General features: G+C 33.6%; 1 non-coding gene across 1 annotated transcript; it reads left to right on the top strand.

Annotated features, from left to right (window-relative positions):
* Nucleotides 1–2073: 2073 nt before the first annotated feature.
* TRNAS-GGA (transfer RNA serine (anticodon GGA)) lies at nucleotides 2074–2160 on the top strand. The gene has a single exon. It is a non-coding gene; the product is annotated as a tRNA-Ser (tRNA).
* Nucleotides 2161–16898: the final 14738 nt, after the last annotated feature.

Genomic DNA, 16898 nt, shown 5'->3' with positions numbered 1-16898 from the left:
AAACGGACACCTGAAGCCCGAGTTATGGCCGTTTGAATTTCTTTTTTCACGGCTACCTTCAATCTTTAGGATGCTGAATTTTCGAATGATCGTAACTTTCGACTCGAATGTCCTTTTGACACAATTTTTTTTTTGATTCCACGTAATTTTTCGGGATCTATTTGAAAAACTAATTCGCATTAGTTGGATTTCCTTTTTATTTTTTCATCATATTTCTAGTCGTATGAGAATGAGTAAAAGGCGTTTTCTAAAGGATCGAATCTGTCAAACCGCCTCACGACATTTCGGTTGCGTAGGTATCGAAAAAATATGCACGTTCAAAAAAAAAAAATAGCCTGAAACGGACAACCGAAGCCCGAGTTATGGCCGTTTGAATTTCCTTTTTTCACGGCTATCTTCAATCTTTAGGATGCTGAATTTTCGAATGATCGTAACTTTCGACTCGAATGTCCTTTTGACGCAATTTTTTTTTTGATTCCTTGTAATTTTTTGAGATCTATTTGAAAAACACATTCGCATTAGTTGAATTTCCTTTTTATTTTTTCATCATATTTCTACTCGTATGAGAATGAGTAAAAGGCATTTTCTGAAAGATTGGATCCCTCAAACCGCCTCATGACATTTAGGTTGCGTAGATATCGAAAAAATATGCAGGTTCAAAAAAAAAATCGCCTGAAACGGACGTCCGAAGCCCGAGTTATGGCCGTTTGAAGTTTCCCAAATTCGCAGCTACTTTCAATCTTTAAGATGCCGAATTTTTCAAATGGTCGTAACTTTTGACTCGAGCGTCCTTTCGACGCAATTTTTTTTTGATTCCCCCTATTTTTGCGAGACCTATTTCAAAAACTCATCCCCTTTAGTTGAATTTCCTTTTTCATTTTTTCATCATATTTCAATGAGTTAAAGACGTTTTTTGAAAAATCGGCTAGCTCAAACCGCCTCACGACCGTTTGGTTGCGTAGACATCGAAAAAATACGCAGGTTCAAAAATAAATCGCCTGAAACGGACACCCGAGGCCGAGTTATGGCCGTTTGAATTTTCTCAAATTTACAGCTACCTTCAATCTTTAAGATACTGAATTTTCAAATGATCGTGTCTTTGTGCTCGAATGTCCGTTTTACGTAAAAAAAATTTGATTCTTCGTATTTTTTCGAGTTCTATTTGAAAAGACATACTCTTTATTTGAATTTCCTTTTTTTTCTGATCATATTTCTACTCATATAAGAATGAGTAAAAGACATTTTTTGAAAAATCTGCGAGCTCAAACCGGCTTACGGCAGTTTGGTTGCGTAGATATCAAAAAAATACACAGGTTGAAAAAAATGGCCTGAAACGGACATTCGAGGCCCGAGTTATGGCCGTTTGAAATTTTCTCAAATTCACAGCTACCTTCAATCTTTAAAATGCTGAATTTTCAAATGATCGTATCTCTGGGCTCGAATGTCCGTTTGACGCAATTTTTTTTTGAATCCTCGTATTTTTTCGATATCTGTTTTAAAGAGTCATCCTATTTAATTGAATTTCCTTTTTTTTTTTTGTCATCATATTTCTACTTATATAAGAATGAGTAAAAGACGTTTTTTGAAAAATAAGCTCGCTCAAACCGCCTTATGGTAGTTTGGTTGGAATTTCTATTCTAATAGAGGGGTAGGTATTTGTTGTTGAGAACTCCAAAACCGAAAAGGAATTAAAAAAATTTTCTGGTATGGAATCATAGTCTATATAATTACAGTTATGATTTAAGAGTATCCATTAACTATAGTCTAAAAGATATAGACCATCAATCAGTTGATTCGTTCTAATTCATTGAATTAATCCGTTATAAAAATAGAAAAATATCAGAAAAAGAAGGGAACGTTGTTTTTGCAAACATGAATTGAATTTTTTTGAACAATTTTTCGTAAAAATTGTATCTTTATCCCGGAGCCTCGAAGGAAAGAAAAACCGTTCTTTGCTTTGACTTTGATGACAAATTTTCAGTTAAAATGGATTGGTCGTACCTATCCAATAATGGAATATGGATTATGACTGACTCGCTATTCACTCGGTTTTGGGGTCATAATCATTATGTAGGAGAGATGGCCGAGTGGTTCAAGGCGTAGCATTGGAACTGCTATGTAGGCTTTTGTTTACCGAGGGTTCGAATCCCTCTCTTTCCGTACCTTCGCTTAATTCACCAATTTTACTAACAACAAGGGCTCAAATAGCATTGGATACCATTATTCCAACAGCTAGACCCTTCTTTGATCTAAAGATATAGATTCTCAATTCCTAATTGCTGTGACGCGTAAAATAGAATACTAAAAAATAATCATAATCAAAATACTGGAAAGAAAAGAATAGACAAGGAATGAAAATAGATCCTTGGTCTATGATACAAAAATGGGGGAAATCTAGATCAAACTCGGATTGATCGTACTTAACTTACTTAACCTTGGGTTAATTTACTTCGCCTAAAGGGAAGAAATTTTTGCGAACCCTTGGTTTTAGTCTGAGGTTTAAGTCTGACGAGAATAATATTCTACGACTAGCAATTCATTTATTTTCAAACCGACCCATTTACTATCTATTATTTGATTGACTAATCCTTTATATTGGAATGGCTGAAGGGTCAAATGATTTGGTAATTCCTCATGAGGGGATGAATCGAGAGAAATTTGAATCAGAGCTCTGGATTTTTGTTCATCCTTTGCCGTAATAATATCTCGGGGTTTGCAGCGATAACTCGGTATATCTACTATATGACCATTAACTAAAATATGTCGATGGTTAACTAATTGACGGGCTGCGGGAATAGTGGAAGCCATACCCAATCGAAAAATGATGTAATCCAAACGCATTACAAGTAATTGTAGTAAAACTTGACCTGTTGACCCCTTGGCTTTTCTGGCGATACGAACGTATTTAAGTAATTGTCGTTCTGTAAGACCATAATGAAAACGCAATTTTTTTTCTTCTAGACGAATACGATATTGAGATTTTTTACCAGAACACGATTGGTTTCTAAGATCACGTCCGGTCCTAGGCTTTTTATCCTTCAATCTTTAAGATGCTGAATTTTCAAATGATCATAGCTTTGGGCTCGAATGTCCGTTTGACGCAATTTTTTTTTATTCCTCGTATTTTTTCGAGATCTATTTGAAAAGGTCATCCCCTTTATTTGAATTTCCTTTTTTTTTCTCATCATGTTTCTACTCAAATAAGAATGAGTAAAAGATGTTTTATGAAAAATTGGCTCGCTCAAACCGCCTTACGAAAGTTTGGTTTCATAGATCTCGAAAAAATACATAGGTTGAAAAAAAAATCGCCTGAAACAGATATCCGAGGCACAAGTTATGGCCAATTGAAGTTTCCCAAATTCACAGCTACCTTCAATCTTTAAGATGCTGAATTTTTAAATGATCGTATCTTTAGGCTCGAATGTCAGTTGGACGCAATTTTTTTTTGATTCCTCGTATTTTTTCGAAATCTATTTGAGAAAGTCATCCACTTTATTTAAATTTCCTTTTTTTTCTCATCATGTTACTACTCATATAAGAATGAGTAAAAGACATTTTTTTAAAAATTGGCTCGCACAAACGGCCTTACGACAGTTTATTGAGTAAAAGACGTTTTTAGAAAAATTGGCTCCTCAAACCGCCTTACGGCAGTTTGGTTTCGTAGATCTCGAAAAAATACACAGGTTGAAAAAAAATCGCATGAAACGGACATCCGAAACCCGAGTTATGGCCGTTTGAAGTTTACCAAATTCACAGCTACCTTAAATCTTTAACATGCTGAATTTTCAAATGATCATATCTTTAGGTTCGAATGTCCGTTTGACGCAAACTTTTTTTTGATTCGTCATATTTTTTCAAGATCTATTTCAAAAAGTCATCCCCTTTATTTGAATTTCCTTTTTTTTTTCTCATCATATTTCTACTCATATAAGAATGAATAAAAGATATTTTTTGAAAAATCGGATTTTTCAAACCGCCTTACAGCAATTTGGTTGCGTAGATCACGAAAAGATACACAGGTAGAAAAAAAAATCGCCCAAAACGGACATCCGAAGCCCGAGTCATGGCCGTTTGAAGTTTCCCAAATTCACATCTACCTTCAATCTTTAAGATGCTGAATTTTCAAATGATCGTATCTTTAGGCTTAAATGTCCGTTTGAAACCAAATTTTTTTTGATTCCTCGTGTTTTTTCGAAATCAATTTGAAAATGTCATCCCTCTATTTGAATATCCTCTTCTTTTTTTCTCTCATTATATTTCTACTTAAATAAGAATGAGTAAAAGACGTTTTTTGAAAAATTGGCTTGCTCAAACCAACTTACGACAGTTTGGTTGCGTAGATCTCGAAAAAATACCAGGTTGAAAAAAAAAATATCGCCTGAAACGGATATCCAAGGCCCGAGTTATGACGGTTTGAAGTTTCCCGAATTCACAGCTACCTTCAATATTTAAGATGCTGAATTTTCAAATGATCGTACCTTTGGGCTCGAATGTCCGTTTGACGCAATTTTTTTTTTATTCCTCATATTTTTTCAAGATCTATTTGAAAAAGTCATCACCTTTATTTGAATTTCTTTTTTTTTCACATAATATTTCTACTCATATAAGAATGAGTAAAAGACGTTTATTGAAAAATCGGCTCGCTTAAACCGCATTATACAAATTTGGTTGGGTAGATCTCGAAAATATACACAGGTTGAAAAAAAAATTGCCTGAAACGGACATTCGAATTCCGAGTTATGGCCATTTAAAGTTTCCCAAATTCACAGCTACCTTCAATCTTTAAGATGCTGAATTTTAAAATGATCGTATATTTGGCCTCGAATGTCCGTTTGACGCAAAAAAAAATTTGATTCCTCGTATTTTTTCGAGATCTATTTGAAAAAGTCATCCCCTTTATTTGAATTTCTTTTTTATTTTTCCATCATATTTCTACTCATATAAGAATGAATAAAAGACGTGTTTTGTCAAATCGGCTCGCTCAAAATGCCTTATGGCAGTTTAATGGCGTAGATATCTAAAAAATACACAGGTTGAAAAAAAAATCGCCTGAAACGGACATCCGAGGCCAGAGTTATGGCCGTTTGAAGTTTCCCAAATTCACAGCTACCTTCAATCTTTAAGATGCTCAATTTTCAAATGATTGTATCTTTGGGCTCGAATGTCCGTTTGACGCAAAAAAATTTTATTCCTCGTATTTTTTCGAGATCTATTTGAAAAAGGCATCTCCTTTATTTGAATTTCCTTTTTATTTTCTCATCATAATTCTACTCATATAATAATGAGTAAAAAACGTTTTTTGAAAAATCGGCTCGCTCAAACCATCAGACGGCAGTTCTGTTGCGTAAATCTCGAAAATATACATAGGTTTAAAAAAATTGCCTGAAACTGACATCCGAGGCCCGAGTTATGGCCGTTTGAAGCTTCCCAAATTCATAGCTACCTTCAATCTTTAAAATGCTGAATTTTCAAATGGTCGTATCTTTGGGCTCGAATGTCCGTTTGACGCAATTTATTTTTTGAATCCTCGAATTTTTTCGAGATCTATTTGAAAAAGGCATCGCCTTTATTTGAATTTCCTTTTTTTTCTCATCATATTTTTATCTATATAAGAATTAATAAAAGACGTGTTTTGAAAATTCAGCTTGCTCAAACCGCCTTACCGCAGTTTGATTGCATAGATATCGAAAAAATAAACAGGTTGAAAAAAAAATCGCCTGCACCGAACATTCGAAGCCCGAGTTATAACTGTTTGAAGTTTCCCAAATTCACAGCTACCTTCAATCTTTAAAATGCTGAATTTTCAAATGATCGTATCTTTGGGGTCGAATGTCCGTTTGATACAATTTTTTTTTGATTTCTCGTATTTTTTCGAGATATATTTGAAAAAGTCATCCCCTATATTTGAATTTCCTTTTTTTTTTCTCATCATATTTCTACTCATATAAGAATGAGTAAAAGACGTTTTTTGTAAAATCCGCTCGCTCAAACCTCCTTTCGGCAATTTGGTTGTGTAGATCTCAAAAAAATAAACCGGTTGAAAAAAAAATCGCCTGAAACGGACATCCGAGTCCCGAGTTATGGCCGTTTCAAGTTTTCCAAATTCACAGCTACCTCCAATCTTTAAGTTGCTGAATTTTCAAATGATCGTATCTTTGAGCTCGAATTTCCGTTTGACGCAATTCTTTTTTTGACTTCTCGTATTTTTTCGAGATCTATTTGAAAAAGTTATCCTCTTTAATTGAATTTCCTTTTTTTTTCTCATCATATTTCTACTCATATAAGAATGAGTAAAAGTCGTTTTTTCAAAAATCAACTAGCTCAAACCTCCTTACAGAAGTTTGGTTGCGTAGATCTTAAAAAAATACACAGGTTGAAAAAAAAAATCACCTGAAACGGACATCCGAGGACCGAAATATGGTTGTTTGAAGTTTCCCAAATTTACAGCTACCTTTAATCTTTAAGATGCTGTATTTTTAAATGATCTCATCTTTGGGCTCGAATGTCCGTTTGAAAAATTTATTTGAAAAATTATCCCCTTTATCTGAATTTCTTTTTGTTTCTCATCATATTTCTACTCATATAAGAATGAATAAAAGACGTTTTTTGAAAAATTGGCTCGCACAAACCGCCTTACGGTAGTTTGGTTGCATAGTTCTCGAAAAAATACACAGGTTGAAAAAAAAATTGCCTGAAACGGACATTTGAGTCCAGAGTTATGGCCATTTAAAGTTTCCCAAATTCACAGCTTCCTTCAATCTTTAAGATGCTGAATTTTCAAATGATTGTATCTTTGGGCTTGAATGTCCGTTTGACGCAATTTTTTTTTATTCCTCGTATTTTTTTGAGATCTATTTGAAAAAGGCATCCCCTTTATTTGAATTTCATTTTTTTTTTCATAATATTTCTACTCATATAAGAATGAGTAAAAGATGTTTTTTGAAAAATCGGCTCATTCAAAATGCCTACGGCAGACTAGTTGAGCAGATCTCGAAAAAATACACAGGTTGGAAAAAAATCGCCTGAAACGGACATCCGAGGCCCGAGTTATGGCCGTTTGAAGTTTACCAAATTCACAGTTACCTCCAATCTTTAAGATGCTGAATTTTCAAATGATCGTATTTTTGGTTCGAATGTCCGTTTGACCCAAATTTTTTATTGATTCGTCGTATTTTTTCAAGCTCTATTTGAAAAAGTCAATTACTTTATTTGAATTTCCTTTTTTTTTCTCATCATATTTCTACTCATATAAGAATAAGTAAAAGACATTTTTGAAAAATCGGCTCGCTCAAACCGCTTTACGGTAATTTGGTTGCATAGATATCGAAAATATACACAGGTTGAAAAATAAAATTGCCGGAAACGGACATTCGAATCCCGAGTTATGGCCATTTAAAGTTTCCCAAATTCACAGCTACCTTTAATCTTTAAGATGCTGAATATTCAAATGATCGTATATTTGGGCTCGAATGTCCGTTTGGCGAAAAAAAAAATTGACTCCTCGTATTTTTTCGAGATCTATTTGAAAAAGTCATCCTTTTTATTTGAATTTCCTTTTTATTTTCCATCATATTTCTACTCATATAAGAATGAGTAAAAGACGTGTTTTGTCAAATTGGCTCGGTCAAAATGACTTACGGCAATTTAGTTGCGTAGATCTCAAAAAAATGCACAGTTTGAAAAAAAAATCGCCTGAAACGGACATCCGAGACCCGAGTTATGGCCGTTTGAAGTTTCCCAAATTCACAACTACCTTCAATCTTTAAGATGCTGAATTTTTAAATGATCGTATATTTGGGCTCCAATATCCGTTTGACGCAAATTTTTTTTTGATTCCTCGTATTTTTTCGAGATCTATTTGAAAAAGTCATCCCCTTTATTTGAATTTCCTTTTTTTTCTCATCATATTTTTACTCATATAAGAATATGTAAAAGACATTTTTTGAAAAATCGGCTTGTTCAAAACGCCTGACGGTAGTTTAGTTGCGTAGATCTTTAAAAAATACACAGGTTGAAAAAAATCGCCTGAAACGGATATCCGAGGCCTGAGTTAAAGCCGTTTGAAGTTTCCCAAATTTACTGCTACCTTCAATCTTTTATATGCTGAATTTTCAAATAATCGTATCTTTGGGCTCGAATGTCCGTTTGACGCAAAAAAATTTTGATTCCTCGTATTTTTTCGAGATCTATTTGAAAAAGTCATCCCCTTTATTTGAATTTCCTTTTTATTTTCTAATCATATTTCTACTCATACAAGAATTAGTAAAACTCATTTTTTGAAAAATCGGCTCGCTCAAACCTCCTTACCGCAGTTTGGTTGCGTAGATCTCAAAAAAATACACAGGTTGAAATTTTTTTTGCCTGAAATGGACATCCGAGGCCCGAGTTACGGCCGTTTGAAGTTTCCCCAATTCATAACTACCTTCAATCTTTAAGATGTTGAATTTTCAAATGATCGTATCTTTGGGCTCGAATATCTGTTTGATGCAAAAAAAATTTGATCCTACGTATTTTTTCTTGATCTATTTGAAAAAGTCATCCCTTTATTAGAATAATCGCCTCTCTCAAACCGCCTTATGGCAGTTTGGGTGCGTAGATCTCGAAAGAATACACAGTTTGAAAAAATAAATTGCATGAAACGGACATCCGAGGCCCGAGTTATGACTGTTTGACGTTTCCAAATTCACAATTATCTTCAATCTTCAAGATGCTGAATTTTCAAATGATCGTATCTTTAGGCTCAAATGTTCGTTTGACGCAATTTTTTTTTGATTCCTCGTATTTTTTCGATATCTATTTGAAAAAGTCATCCCCTTTGTTTGAATTTCTTTTTTTTTCTCATCATATTTCTATTCATATAAGAATGAGTAAAAGACGTTTATCGAAAAATCGGATCGCTCAAACCACCTTACGGCAGTTTGGTTGCGTTAATCTCGAAAAAATACACAAGTTGAAATTTTTTTTTCCTGAAATGGACATCCGAGGCTTGAGTTATGGCCATTTGAAGTTACCCAAATTTATAGCTACCCTTTACCATTAAGATGCTGAATTTTCAAATAATAGTATCTTTTGGCTCGAATGTCCGTTTGACGCAATTTATTTTTGATCCCTCATATTTTTTAGAAATCAATTTTAAATGTCATCCCTTTATTTAAATTTCTTTTTTTTTTCTCATCATATTTCTACTCATATAAGAATGAGTAAAAGACGTTTTTTGAAAAATCGGCTCGCTAAAACCATCTTACGGCAGTTTGATTGCGTAAATCTCGAAAATATACACAGGTTGAAAAAATAATTGCCTGAAACGGACATCCGATGCCCGAAGTTTCCCAAATTCACAGCTACCTTAAATCTTTAAGATGCTGAATTTTCAAATGATCGTATCTCTGGGCTCGAATGTTCGTTTGACGCAATTTTTTGTTTTGATTCCTCGAATTTTTTCGAGATCTACTTGAAAAAGTCATCCCCTCTATTTTCATTTTTTTTTCTCATCGTATTTCTACTTATATAAGAATGAGTAAAATATGTTTTTTGTAAAAAATACACAGGTTGAAAAAAAAAATAATAAATCGCCGGAAACTGACATCCGAAGCCCAAGTTATGGCCGTTTGAAGTTTCCTAAATTCATAGCTAAATTCAATCTTTAAGTTGCTGAATTTTCAAATGATCGTATCTTTGGGTTCGAATGTCCGTTTGACGCAATTTATTTTTTGATTCCTTGTATTTTTTCGAGATCTATTTGAAATAGTTATCTCCTTTATTTGAATTTCCTTTTTTTTTCTCATCATGTTTCTACTCATATAAGAATGAGTAAAGAACGTTTTATGAAAAATTGGCTCGCTCACACCGCCTTACGGAAGTTTGGTTTCGTAAATATCGAAAAAATACACAGGTTGAAAAAATAAATCGCCGGAAACTGACATCCGAAGCCCAAGTTATGGCCGTTTGAAGTTTCCTAAATTCATAGCTAAATTCAATCTTTAAGTTGCTGAATTTTCAAATGATCGTATCTTTGGGCTCGAATGTCCGTTTGACGCAAAAAAAAATTTGATTGCTCGTATTTTTTTGAGATCTATTTGAAAAAGTCATTCCCTTTATTTGAATTTCCTTTTTTTTATATCGTATTTCTACTCATACAAGATTGAGTAAAAGACGTTTGTTGAAAAATCTGCTCATTCAAATCGCCTTATGCCAGTTTAGTTGCGTAGATCTCAAAAAAATACACATGTTGAAAAAATAAATCGCCGAAAACGGACATCCGAGACCCAAGTTATGGCCGTTTGAAGTTTCCCAAATTCACAGCTACCTTCAATCTTTAAGATGGTGAATTTTCAAATGATCGTATCTTTGGGCTCGAATGTCCGTTCGACGCAATTTTTTGTATGATTCCCCATATTTTTTCGAGATCTATTTGAAAAAGTCATCTCCTTTATTTGAATAATCGCCTCTCTCAAACCGCCTTATGGAAGTTTGGGTGCGTATATCTCGAAAAATACACCGTTTGGAAAAATAAATTGCATGAAACGGAGATCCGAGGCCCGAGTTATGGCTGTTTGAAGTTCCAAATTCACAACTATCTTCAATCTTTAAGATGCTGAATTTTCAAATGATCGTATCTTTAGGCTCAAATGTCCGTTTGACGCAATTTTTTTTTGATTCCTCGTATTTTTTCGATATCTATTTGAAAAAGTCATCCCCTTTGTTTGAATTTCTTTTTTTTTTCTCATCATATTTCTATTCATATAAGAATGAGTAAATGACGTTTCTTGAAAAATCGGATTGCTAAAACCGCCTTACGGCAGTTTGGTTGCGTTAATCTCGAAAAAATACACAAGTTGAAAAAAAAAATTCTTGAAACGGACATCCGAGGCCTGAGTTATGAATTGCCGTTTGAAGTTTCCCAAATTCACAGCTACCTTCAATCTTTAAGATGCTGAATTTTCAAATAATCGTATCTTTGGGCTCGAATGTCCGTTTGACGCAAATTTTTTTTGATCCCTCATATTTTTTCAAGATCTATTTGAAAATGTCATCCCCTTTATTTAAATTTCTTTTTTTTTCCTCATCATATTTATACTCATATAAGAATGAGTAAAAGATGTTTTTGAAAAATCGGCTCGCTAAAACCATCTTACGGCAGTTTGATTTCGTAAATCTCGAAAATATACAATGGTTGAAAAAATAATTGCCTGAAATGGACATTCGATGCCCGAATTTTGGCCGTTTGAAGTTTTTCAAATTCACAGCTACCTTCAATCTTTAAGATGCTAAATTTTCAAATGATCGTATCTTTGGGCTCGAATGTCCGTTTGACGCTAAATTTTTTTTGATTCCTCGTATTTTTTCTAGATCTATTTGAAAAAGTCATCCCCTCTATTTTCATTTTCTTTTTTTTTTCTCATCGTATTTCTACTCATATAAGAATGAGTAAAAGTTGCTTTCTGTAAAAAATACACAGGTTGAAAAAAAAATCGCCTGAAACGGACATCCGAGGCCCGAGTTATGGCCGTTTGAAGTTTCCCAAATTCACTGCTACCTTCAATCTTTAAGATGCTAAATTTTCAAATGATCGTATCTTTGGGCTCGAATGTCCGTTTGACGCTAAATTTTTTTTGATTCCTCGTATTTTTTCTAGATCTATTTGAAAAAGTTATCCTCTTTATTTGAATTTCCTTTTTATATTCTAATCATATTTCTACTCATATAAGAATGAGTAAAACTCATTTTTTGAAAAATCGGCTCGCTCAAACCACCTTACGGCAGTTTGGTTGCGTTAATCTCGAAAAAATACACAAGTTGAAAAAAATAAAATTGCCTGAAACGGACATCTGAGGCCTGAGTTATGGCCGTTTGAAGTTTCCCAAATTCACTGCTACCTTCAATCTTTAAGATGCTAAATTTTCAAATGATCGTATCTTTGGGCTCGAATGTCCGTTTGACGCAAATTTTTTTTTGATTCCTCGTATTTTTTCTAGATCTATTTGAAAAAGTTATCCTCTTTATTTGAATTTCCTTTTTATATTCTAATCATATTTCTACACATATAAGAATGAGTAAAAGACGTTTTTTGTAAAATCGGCCCGCTCAAACCTTCTTACGGTAGTATGGTTGAGTAGATCTCGAAAAAATAAACAGGTTGAAAAGAAAATTCGTCTAAAACGGACATCCGAAGCCCGAGTTATGGCCGTTTGAAGTTTCCCAAATTCACAACTACATTCAATCTCAAAGATGCTGAATTTTAAAATGATCGTATCTTTAGGCTCGAAAGTCCGTTCGACGAAATTTTTATTTTGATTCCTCGTTTTTTTTCGAGATCTATTTGAAAAAGTCATCTACTTTATTTGAATTTCCTTTTTTTTATCATTATGTTTCTACTCATATAAGAATGAGTAAAATACGGTTTATGAAAAATTGGCTCGCTCAAACTGCCTTACGGAAGTTTGGTTTCGTAGATCTCGAAAAATTACACAGGTTGAGAAAAAAAATCGACTGAAACGGATATCCGAGGCCCGAGTTATGGCCGTTTGAAGTTTCCCAAATTCACAACTACATTCAATCTCAAAGATGCTGAATTTTAAAATGATCGTATCTTTAGGCTCGAAAGTCCGTTCGACGAAATTTTTATTTTGATTCCTCGTTTTTTTTCGAGATCTATTTGAAAAAGTCATCCCCTTAATTTGAATTTCCTTTTTTTTATCTCATCATGTTTCTACTCATATAAGAATGAGTAAAACACGTTTTTTGAAAAATGGCAAGCTCAAATCGCCTCACGACACTTTCATTGTGTAGATCTCGAAAAAATACACTGGTTGAAAAAATAAATCGCCGGAAACGGACATTCAAGGCCCAAGTTATTGCCGTTTGAAGTTTCCCAAATTCACAGCTACCTTCAATTTTTAAGATGCTGAATTTTCAAATGATCGTATCTTTGGGCTCGAATGTCCGTTTGACGCAAAAAAATTTTGATTCCTCGTATTTTTTCGAGATCTATTAGAAAAAGTCATCCCCTTTATTTGAATTTCCTTTTTATTTTCTAATCATATTTCTACTCATATAAGAATGAGTAAAACTCATTTTTTGAAAAATCGGCTCGCTTAAACCTCCTTACGGCAGTTTGGTTGCGTAGATCTCAAAAAAATACACAGGTTGAAAAAAAATTGCCTGAAATGGACATCCGAGACCCGAGTTATGGCCGTTTGAAGTTTCCCCAATTCATAACTACCTTCAATCTTTAAGATGCTGAATTTTCAAATGATCGTATCTTTGGGCTCGAATGTCCGTTTGATGCAATTTTCTTTGATCCTACGTATTTTTTCTTGGTCTATTTGAAAAAGTCATCACCTTTATTTGAATTTCCTTTTTCTTTCTCATCATATTTACATTCATATAAGAATGAGTAAAAGACGGTTTTTGAAAAATTGGATCGCTCAAACCCCCTTACGGCAGTTTGGTTGCGTTAATCTCGAAAACATACACAAGTTGAAAAAAAAATTGCCTGAACCGGACATCCGAGGCCTGAGTTATGGCCGTTTGAAGTTTCCCAAATTTACAGCTACCTTTTATCTTGAAGATGCTGAATTTTCAAATAATCGTGTCTTTGGACTCGAATGTCCGTTTGACGCAAAAAAAAATTTTGATTCCTCGTATTTTTTGAGATCTATTTGAAAAAGTCATCCCCTTTATTTGAATTTCTTTTTTTTTTAATCATATTTCTACTCATATAAGAATGATTAAAAGACATTTTTTGAAAAATTGGCTCGATCAAATCGTCTTACGGTAGTTTGTGTGCGTAGATCTCAAAAAAATAAACAAGTTGTAAAGAAAAATCGTCTGAAAATGACATCCGAAGCACGAGTTATGGCCGTTTGAAGTTTCTCAAATTCACAGCTATCTTCAATCTTTAACATGCTGAATTTTCAAATAATCATATCTTTGGGCTCAAATGTCCGTTTGACGCAATCTTTTTTGGTTTCTTGTATTTTTTCGATATCTAATTGAAAAAGTCATCCCCTTTATTTGAATTTCCTTTTTTTTTCCTTATCATATTTCCACTCATATAAGAATGAGTAAAAGACGATTTTTGAAAAATTGGCTCACTCAACCGCTTTACGGAAGTTTGGTTGCGTAGATCTCGAAAATATACATAGGTTGAAAAAAAAAATCGCCTGAAACGAACAACCGAGCCCCGAGTTATGGCCATTTGAAGTTTTCTAAATTCACAGCTACTTTCAATCTTTAAAATGCTGAATTTTCAAATGGTCGTATCTTTGGGTTCGAATGTCCGTTTGACGCAATCTTTTGGTTCTGTATTTTTCGGATAGTCTAATTGAAAAAGTCATCCCCTTTATTTGAATTTCCTTTTTTTTCCTTATCATATTTCCACTCATATAAGAATGAGTAAAAGACGTTTTTTGAAAAATTGGCAAGCTCAAATCGCCTCACGACACTTTAATTGCGTATATCTCGAAAAAATACACAGGTTGAAAAAATAAATCGCCGGAAACGGACATTCAAGGCCCAAGTTATTGCCGTTTGAAGTTTCCCAAATTCACAGCTACCTTCAATTCTTAAGATGCTGAATTTTCAAATGATCGTATCTTTGGGCTCGAATGTCCGTTTGACGCAAAAAAAATTTTGATTGCTCTTATTTTTTTGAGATCTATTTGAAAAAGTCATCCCCTTTATTTGAATTTCCTTTTTTTATATCATATTTCTACTCATATAAGAATGAGTAAAAGACTTTTGTTGAAAAATCGACTAGTTTAAATCGCCTTACGGCAGTTTAGTTGCATAGATCTCGAAAAAATACACAGGTTGAAAAAATAAATCGCCGGAAATGGACATCTGAGGCCCAAGTTATGGCCGTTTGAAGTTTCCCAAATTCACAGCTACCTTCAATTCTTAAGATGCTGAATTTTCAAATGATCGTATCTTTGGGCTCGAATGTCCGTTTGACGCAATTTTTTGTATGATTCCTCGTATTTTTTCGAGATCTATTTGAAAAAGTCATCCCCTTTATTTGAATAATTGCCTCTCTCAAACCGCCTTATGGCAGTTTGGGTGCGTAAATCTTGAAAAAATACACAGTTTGAAAAAATAAATTGCATGAAACGGAGATCCGAGGCCCGAGTTATAGCTGTTTGAAGTTTCCAAATTCACAACTATCTTCAATTTTTAAGATACTGAATTTTTAAATGATCGTATCTTTAGGCTCAAATGTCCGTTTGACGCAATTTTTTTTTTGATTCCTCGTATTTTTTCGATATCTATTTGAAAAAGTCATCCCTTTTGTTTGAATTTCTTTTTTTTTCTCATCATAATTCTATTCATATAAGAATTAGTAAAAGACGTTTCTTGAAAAATCGGATCGCTTAACTCACCTTACGGCAGTTTGGTTGGTTAATCTCGAAAAAATACACAAGTTGAAAAAAAAAATTCCTGAAACGGACATCCGAGGCCTGAGTTATGGAAATTTTAAGTTTCCCAAATTTACAGTTACCTGTTATCTTTAAGATGCTGAATTTTCAAATAATTTAAGATACTGAATTTTCAAATGATCGTATCTTTAGGCTCGAATGACCGTTTGATGCAATTTTTTTTGAATCTACGTATTTTTTCTAGATCTATTTGAAAAAGTCATCTCCCTTATTTGAATTTCCTTTTTCTTTCTCATCATATTTCTACTCATATAAGAATGAGTAAAAGACGTTTTTTGAAAACTCGGCTCGCTCAAACCATCTTACGGCAATTTGATTGCGTAAATCTCGAAAATATACACAGGTTGTAAAAATAATTGGAAACGGACACCCGAAGCCCGAGTTATGGCCGTTTGAAGTTTCCCAAATTCACAGCTACCTTCAATCTTTAAGATGCTGAATTTTCAAATAATCGTATCTCTGGGATCGAATGTCCGTTTGACGCAATTTTTTGTTTTGATTCCTCAAATTTTTTCGAGATCTATTTGAAAAACTCAGCCCCTCTATTTTCATTTTCTTTTTTTTTTCTCATCGTATTTTTACTCATATAAGAATGAGTAAAAGATGTTTCTTGTAAAAAATACACAGGTTGAAAAAAAAATCGCCTGAAACAGACATCCGAGGCCCGAGTTATGGCCGTTTGAGGTTTCCCAAATTCACTGCTACCTTCAATTTTTAAGATACTGAATTTTCAAATGATTGTATCTTTGGGCTCGAATGTCCGTTTGACGCAAAAAACGCAATTTTTTTTTTGATTCCTCGTTTTTTTCGATATCTATTTGAAAAAGTCATCCCCTTTATTTGAATTTCCTTTTTATTTTCTAATCATATTTCTACTCATATAAGAATGAGTAAAACTCATTTTTTGAAAAATCGGCTCGTTCAAATCTCCTTACGGCAGTTTGGTTGTGTAAATCTAAAAAAAATACACAGGTTGAAAAAAAAATTGCCTGAAATGGACATCCGAAGCCCGAGTTATGGCCGTTTTGAAGTTTTCCCCAATTCATAACTACCTTCAATCTTTAAGATACTGAATTTTCAAATGATCGTATCTTTAGGCTCGAATGACCGTTTGATGCAATTTTTTTTGAATCTACGTATTTTTTCTAGATCTATTTGAAAAAGTCATCTCCCTTATTTGAATTTCCTTTTTCTTTCTCATCATATTTCTACTCATATAAGAATGAGTAAAAGACGTTTTTTGAAAAATCGGCTCGCTCAAACCGTCTTACGGTAGTTTGGTTGCGTAGATCTCGAAAAATTAAACGAGTTGAAAAGAAAAATCGTCTAAAACGGACATCCGAAGCCCGAGTTATGGCTGTTTGAAGTTTCCCAAATTCACAGCTACCTTCAATCTTTAAGATGCTGAATTTTCAAATAATCATATCTTTGGGCTCAAATGTCCGTTTGATGCAATTTTTT

This window comes from Solanum tuberosum, unplaced genomic scaffold (assembly GCF_000226075.1).
Source record: "Solanum tuberosum cultivar DM 1-3 516 R44 unplaced genomic scaffold, SolTub_3.0 scf00150, whole genome shotgun sequence".
Classification (NCBI taxonomy): domain Eukaryota; kingdom Viridiplantae; phylum Streptophyta; class Magnoliopsida; order Solanales; family Solanaceae; genus Solanum; species Solanum tuberosum.
Note: the sequence above shows the minus strand (reverse complement) of the source record. Positions and strands in the feature narration are given on the sequence as shown.